Source organism: Octodon degus, unplaced genomic scaffold (assembly GCF_000260255.1).
Source record: "Octodon degus isolate 3935 unplaced genomic scaffold, OctDeg1.0 scaffold00074, whole genome shotgun sequence".
NCBI lineage: Eukaryota > Metazoa > Chordata > Mammalia > Rodentia > Octodontidae > Octodon > Octodon degus.
The window spans coordinates 4,916,068-4,927,378 of NW_004524650.1; the positions used below are offsets into that span (position 1 = coordinate 4,916,068).

General features: G+C 41.9%; 1 pseudogene; it reads left to right on the plus strand.

Annotated features, from left to right (window-relative positions):
• Window positions 1-282: 282 nt before the first annotated feature.
• The window catches only part of LOC111817920, a 33,671-nt pseudogene continuing 22,642 nt past the window's right edge, over window positions 283-11,311 (plus strand).

Consider the following 11,311-nt stretch of genomic DNA (forward strand, 5'->3'; position numbering starts at 1 on the left):
CTAGACAGCTGCTGTCCAGAAGTTTCAAAATTCCTAAAATTCCTCAGCTAAGACAAACCCTTCTTTAACTATGGAATTATCTTCTTAGAAGCATCTTCCGTCATCTTACATCATTCCTCTTTCTTGAACTAAGTTGGTTTTTTGTTTGTTTGTTTTATTGATTCAAGCATATTAACTACAAAAGAAAGAAATCTCTACTTCAGATGATAAACCCATTTCTGGCTTAGAGCTTCTGGGAGGTATGTGCACACATTCCTCCTAAGCTGCCCTAATAACCTAGCAATGCCCACACTTTTCTCCACCTGCAAACACCTTGTGAAGGAGCTTACCACAGCTCTGAGGCCAATGGCCCACCTCTCATGCTGGTAAATGCTACATACAGATCCACAGAGCCAGACCACATTAAGCCCCCAAAACAAATTCCCTTCCAAGTCTGCAAATTGGTTCTCCTCCTATGTTTCCTAGTCTCTGAGGAAGGCACCACCACCTGCCCCTTCACTCAAGCTGAAAAAAGGAAGGTTTTCTTTCTTACTCCTCCCTTTACCTTATACTCCCCATTCTCCCCTCACCACCACCCCCAACCCCCTCCCCCATCTTCCACACCGCCATCTCCCAGAACCCATGAGTAAACCTAGTCAAGGCCACATCCTTGCCACTTCCACCTTACTCTCATCTCTCCTTTCCCCTTTGATGGCTGGAGTCCAGCCTGCATCACCTTTTATCTAAACTTGGAAGTAGCCACCTAACTGTCTCTCACACTCTAATCTCACTTCCTCTAATTCAGTCTCCAAGTGCCACTGAAGTGACAGTGATCTTTAAAAGCCAAGTGAGACCATGTAACTCTCTTTCTTAAAATCCTTTAAAGGGTTTCTACAGTTTACCAAAAAAGAGCAAATTTCTTAAAGTCACATAGAAGACCAAATTATCTAGCCTAGCAGTTGTCCTGACCTTACAATTCTACAAATCTCTGACTCTTCCTTGTGGCTTCATAGCTCTCTGCCTTTGCTGTTACTGAATCCTTTTGTCTCCTGTCCCCAACTCCCTGTCCTAATAAATACCTATTCACTTACTAGGATTCATTCCAGACACCCCACTTTATGGGGACTCTTTATCATACCAGACCCCTAAAAGGGCACCGCCATGATTCCTTTGCGTCTTCCCTCTGAACTCACCCCAAATACTTAAAACACGCTTCCCTCTTCTTAAGGAGCAAGAGCTCCCGATCACAAAGGCCAAAATACTTTATTATCTGCACACAGACACTAACGCAAGATCTGGCACCCACTCAGCACTCTACATGTCTAGTGGTTGAATTAGTGAATTATACAACCCACTCCAGGAAAAGAAGGTGTATGTTAGCACAAATGCTTATGAAAGTATGTGGCATATGGAAAGTATTCAATAGATGTTTACTGAATCAATGACCCCGCTTATTCTTTGTGGGGAACTGCCTCTGGTCGCTATCTTTTGTGATCTCCCTCTCCGTGTACTTTTCCTCTCTGATAACAATGCCCTCAGCAGGGTAAGGCAGTGTGTATTATACTACTATCAAATGCTAACACACACACAACCGGCCTCGCTGGCTAATTGTTTCGCTGCTGAAAGCTCTTTGGGGGCTTCCTTCTCAGTGTCAACATTCTAAAATACACTCCTAAGGGCTCAAAATGAAAAACTGCTTTGGTTTTCCATTCAACTGGTGAACAGCACATAAACTAAATCAGGAAAATTTCCCACTAACCCAAGGAAAATCTCTTACAAGATCTATTCCTAGTATTATTAGATTTCTAGCATTTGCATAAAATTCAGAGTTAAACTTATCAAAGCACAGAACAGACATACTTTCTAGAGGGGAAATGATTACTCAAATATTTTCTATCCTGGCACACTTGAATGCTGAGATTTCCATTAGAAAATGATAACCTCTGCCTCCTCAATCTTCAGAAGAATCCTCGTAAAATGCAAACACTCCTAGATTGAAGCAGAGTTGATATCTGGCCTAAATACATGATCAATAAGGCCAGGATAGCTATTTATGGCAGGCATTGGTTTTGATTATTCAGTGGTAGTTTATTAACAAGTGTTGTCACATATGAGGTCTCTGACTGTACTTCCAAAGCAGCTTCACTATGAGACTTATCCTCACAGATTTAGAACTGAGAGGGATCTATATAGCAATCATCCAATGCAACTACTACATTCCATTTAAGAGATTCATTTTGGTGCATATGTATACATTTCATTCATTCTACCAAAATCTACAAAACACTTCTGCATATAAAACATCTCTCTAGGGCTGGAGAGATGGCTCAGTGGTCTAAAGCACCTACTTAGAACAAGCTTAGCAAAGCATCAGGGACCGCGGTTCGATCCCCCAGCACCACATGCCAGCCAGCCACGCCCCCTGGTGGGCTGAGCTGGCCACACACACACACCACACTCTCTCTCTCTCTCTCTCTCTCTAATAAATAAATAAAATTTAAAATAAAAATAAAAATAAAACATCCCTCTAGGAACTTAAGACACAGATGAGAACCCAAGTCCTCAGATGGCTGACAGGTATTAAACAGGGAAAGAAAATCAACAACACATAAGAAAAACATATTGTTTTCCAGGCTGCTTGGGTGTGTCAAGGGATGATTCAGTAATGATCTGAATAGAAACACTGTGGTAAACATCAAGAAAACATGGTGGGGTAGAAGGTGAAGTGGTAATCTTCAGACCTGTGATCAGGCAGGTACCCACTGAGGAGAGGATACTTGGAAGAAGCTTTGAGGGAACTAAAGAGACAAACCACAAAGAGCAAGAAGGGTATCCTAAGTAGAGCAAAACAGCCAGCACAGAGGTTAAACATTTGTCTGATTTCGTTTTAAAAAGATAAAGAACAATGAGGACATTGTTACAAGGTGAGCAAAAGGAAAAGGAATGAGAGATAAAAGTCAGAGAATTCCCAGCTGTGGTGTGTATGGTGTGCCTATAACCCCAGCCATCGGGTGGCTGAGGCAGCAGGCAACTTGTGAGTTGGAGACCAGCCTGGGCTACAAAGTGAACTCAAGGCCAGCCTGAACTGCCTGATGAGATCCTGTCTCAAAAAGACCAAATTAATTAATTAATCAATAGATCAGAGAACTAGCGAGGAGTAGATCACCACCCAGGCCTTGTGGTATTTATAAAGACAGGGTTGTACGATGGATGAGATGGAAATAATGGAAGGTTTTCAGCAGAAGACAAGCACTGCTAAATGCATAGAGGATTCTTCTGCTGCTATCTTGGGAATAGACTGAAATAAGGTACAATCAGGAGCAGACAAAACAAGCACAAGGAACACCAGGCCTGGTGGTACCCGCCTATAATCCAAAATCTCAGGAATTTTAGACAAAGAAGGTTTAGACATCAAGAGTTTGAGTCATAGTAAATCCTTGTCTTTAAAGAATAAAAGGCAGGCAAAAGCTTACTGCATTATTCAAGATAAGAGATGGCAGTGATCTGGACGTGGGTGGTCATGTTGAGGGTGGGTGATATGTGACCAGATTCTGAATTTTTTTTTTTTTTTTAATTTTTGTTCTTTTGATACAGGGTCTCACTATGCAGTTTGACTCATAGTGATCCTTCCTGTTTTAGCATTGCAATTACATGCATGCACCACCATACGCAGTTCTAGGGCTGATACCGCACAATTGGTAATTGAAGCCAGATCCTTGCGCTTGCCAGGCAGGCACTTAGACCACTGAGCTATCTCCTCAGCCCTGATTCTGGACATATTTAAATGATGGAGCCAGATTTGCTAACAAATTATTCATGAAAAATGAGGAACTTTTTAAGAGAGAATAGCTCTGAAGATTTTTGGCCTCAGAAGCCAGAAGGACAATGTTTTCATAAACTGAAATAGGAAGACTGAAGAAAGAGCAAGATTGGAGCCTACTTTGGGGCATACTAAGTGTTCAGTATCCCTCCAAAAGCAGGGGTTAATTGGCCAGAAAGATAAGCAGATCAGGAAGAAAGCTCAAAGAATATTGCATATTGTGTCAGGTTATTGAATAACAAAGACAGGCCCAGGGACACAACACAAATAACACCTGAGAGGAAAGAAAGAGGAACTTAAAGGTAAAACAAAGGTGAAGGCAAGTCCCCTCTTCCTCACATGACCAGGTAATGGGAGAACAGAATTAATGAAAGCTCATAAATCAGAAGAGAAATTGAAAAATGTTAACCAGTTCCGGTTTCTAATATTCATTCTTCCACTGAATTCTTGATTGTGCCTACTAAATTTATTTTAGCATTAAACATTATTAAAAAGGTGTCTGGTGAGAACATGGTGATCCCAGCGCTCTGAGAAGCTGTGGCAAGAGGATCACAAGCTCAAGCCAAGCCTCAGCAACTTAGTGAAGCTGTGAGAACCTCTCAGAATAGAAGAAAAGGAGCTGGAGATGAAGCACAATGCAAAGGACCTGCGAGAGCAGAGCAAGAGCGAGAATGAGAGGGAGAGGGAGAGTGAGAGTGAGAGCGAAAGACAGACACAGACACAGACACAGACACAGACACAGACACAGACACAGACACAGACACAGACACAGACACAGACACAGACACAGACACAGACAGACACAGACACAGACACAGACACAGACACAGACAGACAGACACAGACAAAGAGAGAAACAGAAAGGGGAGAGACAGACACAGACAAAGAGAGAAACAGAGAGGGGAGAGACAGACAGACAGACAGACACAGACAAACACAAAGAGACAGACAGACACAGACAAAGGAGAGAGAGAGAGAGACAGAGAGAGAGAGAGAGAGAGAGAGAGAGAGAGAGAGAGAGAGAGAGAGAACCTGTCCAAGATATCTAAAGCATCTAGGAAGCTGAGATTGGGAGAGTGGTTGCTGGAGTTGGAGGTGGTGAGAATAATTTGCTATTTAAGAGATATTTGCTCAGAAAACACCTGGAGAAGGACAAGGTTCTGAAATATTCATGTAATGATTTTTTTTCCCACTGGTCTAGAACAGCATCCAATTCATGGCCTTCTCCAAAGCCACAACACTTCAGAGAATTACTCAGTCCAGTTCTTCTCTGGATCGAACCTTATAGGACAGCTATAAACTGGGGCATATTTACCAGGTTTGCCAAGAAAATAGGGGAGAGCAAGAGTAAGCCATTATCAGTGACCCAATGGAGACCTCTAGCTACCCAACCTCTGTACATTATTTTTTCCCACGTAGCCAGGTGACCATTGAGGGTAAGAAATAGATGGTGATCTCTAGGGGATTTAACCATTTAAGTTTTCATCCCATTAAAAAAATCTATCCACTATAAATCTGCATTTAAAAATACTAGAGTATCCATCTATCCCAGGCACCAGTGACATATGTGGGAAGTAGACCAGGTATAATGTTCTTTGTCATCCAGAAGAGTGACGTGAGAAGAGATGCCTACAAGAACAGCATAAATCCAAATGAAGCCTCTCCAGCCAACTGCCAGCTGTCTCTCAGGCCGAGTCAACCCACCCTCACTCTGCTCCTTTGCAATGTTCCCTTGCCAGATGGATTGCTGCTAGTTTCTGCCTAGCAGAAGAAGACTGGTATAAAATTGGAAGGCAAGAAAAGGGAGGACTGGACTCTTTCTATTTGCAGTTCCTGTAAATTTCTCTCTGGCAGCAGAAAACAGCTATAGTACCCAAGATGCTGTGCCTCATGGAGGCACAGTGCCCATCTGCCTGTGCTCCCTGTGTTCTGGAGTCTAAGCAGCCCTGTGCCATTCGCACAGTTGCCTTCCCACCACAGCCATGGCTGCTTCCTCAGGAGTCTGAACACAGCAGCCAAGGGGCAGCCTGTTTGGAGGGCCACACAACAGCTCCATGATGTACACCGCTCAAAAAGCCAAAGTCCTGACCACAGTCCTCAGCTCTTCTGCATAGAACGCTGCGTTTTGCTCCTTCGGCTCCACTCGTCACTGCTGTCTATAGGGGCTGAGAGTGTACTTATTCTCTCTTAGTTGCTTTCATATTCCTGGAACAAAGCCCCAACACTCACAGTTTAAGAGAGTTTTACTTTGGTTCACATTTTCAGCCCATAATTGGCTTGACTCAAGGCAGAAATAGCATGGGTGATAAGCGGGGGGGGGGGGGGGGGGGGGGGGCGCGGCGAGGGGAAGGGGGAGGGGGGGGGGGGTGCGGAGGGCTGCTCACATCATGGCTGCCAGGAAGCAAGGAGGGGAGTAGTCAGGGAGGCAGCAGCATCCTCCCAAGTCCAATCCCCAGTGACTGCCTCTGTCTGCTGGAAGCCCCCTCCTACCAGCACCTTTAGCCCAACTTATCTGTGGATTAATCCACAGCACCACATACTCCAACTACCCACTAAATTCCCCCCTCTGAATGACAACACCCTTGGGGGACATTCTACATCTGAGCCATGTCACTCTGGCATCTTCCTTTTGCCCTGTCAGCCTTCCAGGGCTACTGTGTCATGACGTTAGGATGCATCACAAATACTGCAATAGTCTTCTCTCAAAAGGTGGCCTTTAATTCATCTCTGAGTGTGAGCTGGGGCTAGGTAACTGTGTCTGCTGAGTAGTGGACTATGATGGAAATGGTACCATCTTGCTGGTACATAAAAGGTGCCACATCTTCCTCCTGCACACTCCCTCCTGGATCACTCTTTAGGGGAAGCAAATGGCTGCATCAGGAGGACGCTTCAATAACTCTATGGAGAGGCCTGTGCAATAAGGAACTGAGGCCACTTGCAAATTGCTAGCTAGAAACTGAGGCCTCCTGCCAACAGACAGAAATGTGGATAACCTTGAGGGCAAATTCCCCACCTCTAGCAAAACCTCAGAAGATGTCAAGCTGCTACAAAACCTTGACTGTGGTCTGACACAAGCCAAAAGACCACCTAGATTCATTCAGAAACTATGAGATGATGTATATTTATTGTTTTAAGACACTGCACTCCAAGGTAATTGAGGCATACCATGATCAGTATAATACCCAGAGTAACCAATTTTTTTTATTAATGTCCTTCTTTAAAATAGCTATCATGATTTGTCGTAGGACCTTGCTTGATGGAACGCTTAGTGATATGAATGGTACTAGGAAACAATTTTCAGAGGTAAGATTCTGTAATTGAGTTGGTCACCTTTTTAACTCTGAGCACAGCTACAGTAAACAGATGTGCAATCAGGCTCAAAAACATGAGATGAGAAAATGTTAGGGAGCCTTGTCTAATCTCTTTCTTCCTGAGCGTGGGCAACATTTTACCTAGATCTTGAATATACTTATTTTGTAATTTTATCCCCAAAATACCAAGTGTTTGGGGGAGGGGGGAGATAGACAGCTCTGATAAATTATGAATGCTTTAGGAAATTTCAAAAATTCTATTCCCTGCATTCTTCATAATACATTATACTTTGACATTTATAAAAATGAAAAACAAATAGAAATTAATCTCATCTTTAAAATATGAATCTTATAAATGTTACTGGACTATTTTTATATCACACGTTTTTAAATATGTATAATATTTAGCTTTAAAATCCACTAGTACTTCACAATGTGGAATTTTTAAATTAATGGGTGTTTATTTTTATAATCATTAATATTTCTACAACCAATTCATTTTAATCAAATATACTCTTTTTTATTCTTTACCTGTAGTATAAAAAAATATTGTTAAAACTCATGGTTTAACCTACTTCTGAGAGCTTTCTGAAGATAAACTAGAAAATGAGATGCTATGAGAGCAAAATTAAAGAAGTTGAAATACATTTAAGCAACACAAATGATCAAAACTACGCAATCCCAATAAACATAGATATTAGGCCAAACTTTCACCTGCATGCCCATTAATGGATCTTCATGAACTTGTTCCCAAAAATAGGTTGAAACAATACTGTCACAAGAAAATTCATACATGAGTTCCACCTGGAGTGGATTCCAAGGAAAGGGTATAATTTAAGGATGTACAAGATTACAGGAGAATGGGAAAGGGGCACAGGAAAGCAATAATCAAATCAGATGTATCTCAAGTAGTTCAAGGTGCAAATCTTACCTTCTGATGGGATGTAGATTAAGAGTCAAGAATAAAATTTCTTGAGACAACATGAAAGTATAAAGGAGACTATAATGGTGACAGGGAGATTCTCAAGGGCAAGGATCAGGGAGGACTGGAGTCAAGTGAAGTGAAGAGGTAATCAAGACATGTTGTGTGCAGACATAAAATGTCAAAATAAATTCACTATTCTGAATAATTAATATGCACAAATAAAAACACAATTTGTCTCGATTACTTTTCTCTCTTTTCAGAGACAAAATACCCAATACCCAAAATGAAGGAAGGAAAGGTTTATTTAGCTCACAGTTAGTGGAGGTTTCAGTCCATACTCAGATGGCTCCAAGACAGAGTAGCACATGAAAAGGGCCACCATTCATGGTGGCAGAAAACAGCAAAAAGCAAAGGGTGGAGCAGCAGCTGAGACAGCTAGCAGGCCCCCTCCCCTCCCTACATGCAGATTATCTGTAGCAGGGTGGGTGTAGCATTCACATCCGTAATCCCAGCTTTGGATCAACTCTAGAAGCCACCTCATGACTGCATCAGGCTTTGGGGGAACACCTAGACACAAAGCATAGCAGTATTAAAAAAAAAAAAAAAAAAAAAAAAAAAAAGCATGACTCACAACTTACCTAAGGAAAGTTTGGGTGATGTGAGGAAAAATTCCTTGATATTCTATCAATGAACCAAAGGTTCATTGGTTTTTAAAAATTTACACTAGTACTCATTAGGTGTTTCTAGATTGAAACAAATAAACAGCAGCTTCAGTTTGGGAGAGCACATTCTTCAGTAGTTTTCAGAGTTGTAATATACCAATCTCTGGCTCATAAGAAAGTACAGATAATTCATATCTAGTTGGATGAAAACCACATTTATTGCTTGCTAATTACTCTACCACACTGAAACAAGTATAATATTCTTTCCCTTCAGCCCACATAGTCATGCTTCATCATTTGAAGATGAACCACAGGGGCCGGGGAGATGGCTCAGTGGAATAAGCACTTCCATGGCAAGCGCAAGGGTCTGAGTTCAATCCCCGGTTCCGGGAAAAAAAAAAAAAAAGATGAACCATAGAATCTATATCCAAACAAAAGCTAAGAGACTCCAGGCCTGGGTGTGAGTGTGGGACCATCCGCCTGCTCACTGCACCCAAGACCACTCCCCAGCCAGACCCCAGCCTCCAAACAAAAGCTAAGAGACTCCAGGCCTGGGTGTGAGTGTGGGACCATCCGCCTGCTCACTGCACCCAAGACCACTCCCCAGCCAGACCCCAGCCAGGCCCAGCGTGTGTGTGAGCTTCCGCCTGCTCACCGCACTCAAGTCCCTGTCCAGCTAGGCCTCCTGTGGAACCTTACAGCAGAACTCCCTGCAGAGAGGCAAGGAGCCAGACCCACCCAGCTCATCCAGGAGCTGTACATCTTGCCAGAGTGGCACAGCGGGTTCACCTCAATGAGCTGCAGCAGGAAGAAGCTGAGCACAGCAGCCAGACCAAAGCCAGGAACATCTGGACAAGTTCAAAGTTGGTAGATCCAGACCCAGTAAGCTGTGACACTTGGCTGGACCTATATCTATGAGAGTGTCCTTTCTTTTTACTCTTGATCTACAAAGGGGGCAACAGGTAACCGGGTGAATGAGTCTGCCTGGAAGACCCCAGGTACATCAAAGGAAGGTGATTAGACAGAATTTAGGGGAACTAACTTAAATACAAATTCCCAATTTAATATCAGCTTAGCTGCACAGCCATAATGTTGGCTCTTACTGTCTAAAACACAAACCCATTAGTTACAAAAGTTTGTCATCTGCTAAATATCATTACTCATTATTAGTGTTCCTAATTGTAGTTCTATAAATACAAAACTAAAACTGGCTTAACCAAACAAAAACTAAAGCAGATGCCTTTTGAAATTATGTGTACCTAATACATGAAATTTAACTAAACTTGCAAATTCCTTTTGTCTTTCAGATTTGAAGGCTCACTTTACCCATGACTCCCAGCACGTGATGCATTTTATTTATTGAATTGTTTTTTCTCTCAACATTCAACATGTGTAGGTCAGGGATTTTTGTTGTTAAAGTTGTTTTATCTACTTATGAATCCTCAGCACCTAAAGAAGTACTTGACACAAAGGGACACTCATAAATATTTATGGAATAAAGGAATGAAAAAGTGCTATAAAGTAGCTTCCTACGTGAATAAATCTGCAAGAAAAACTAACCCCTAATCTGTGTGTCTCCATATAGACTGAGCTTTGTACCATTTGTCTTGAGACAACACTTCTTGGCAGACATAAAGAAGGTCCTTGGCTTTGAGGACTTTATAATTCTGTTAGGAAGTTATAAACAAAATACTTAAAAGAATGTGAATGTATAAAATAAGCCATGAATATGCTACTTAGACCACATACATTGTTGAAACTCATAGGAAGGAATAAAATAAAAAGAATCTGCCCCTCATGAAAGAATATCTTGCAAAAGATGAAAGTTGAATTAGACCTTAAAGCATCTGAATAATTTCAGTAGAGAGAAAGAGGAGCAGAATAAACACAAGATTGAAAAATCACTATAAAATGGTAGGATACAATAAAAAGATAAGCTCTGAAGGAATCCAAGGATTCACACGAGAGAAGTTAAGGCATACCAAATTATGACACATTCTGATGGTTAGGCTTGCAAGTCATCATTTATTGATTCATCGGAAAGTATTTATGTAGATTTGTTATGTGCTATGGATCATGCCAGGTACTATGGATTACAAAATCTCCTAAGGTCCCTGTTTATGAAGAGGTTATATTCTAGCAGGAGCACTACAAAAGAAAAGAATATGCACAAAAGACTATTTGCAGAGATATCGATGTTTAGGAGACTTCTTCTGGGAAAGCTTCATGTTGAATAGGGTACTCAGAGAGATTCATAAGATGCTAATGAGCTGAGTATGAACCGGGGGATGGGGGTGGCATTAGTGCCCAAAAGATTCCAGTTACTTTCATGGATATGCATAGGGAAAGAATATGGGTACGTAACTACTGGCAAGGAATGACTATAGAAGCCACATCACAGTGAGAATTGCAGGAAGGAGGGATCCAACTGCCTGCAGAGATCGAAGCAAACCCAGCACAGAGATGTGGCAAGTGTGAAAAAGGTCGAGTGTGAAACACATACAAATGTTAGAGATTAAATAAAGCCGAGGTTAAGAGGCACAAGGCCCTGAGTTCATTACCTAGTGAGAGAGAGAGAGAGAGAGAGAGAGAGAGAGAGAGAGAGAGAGAGAGA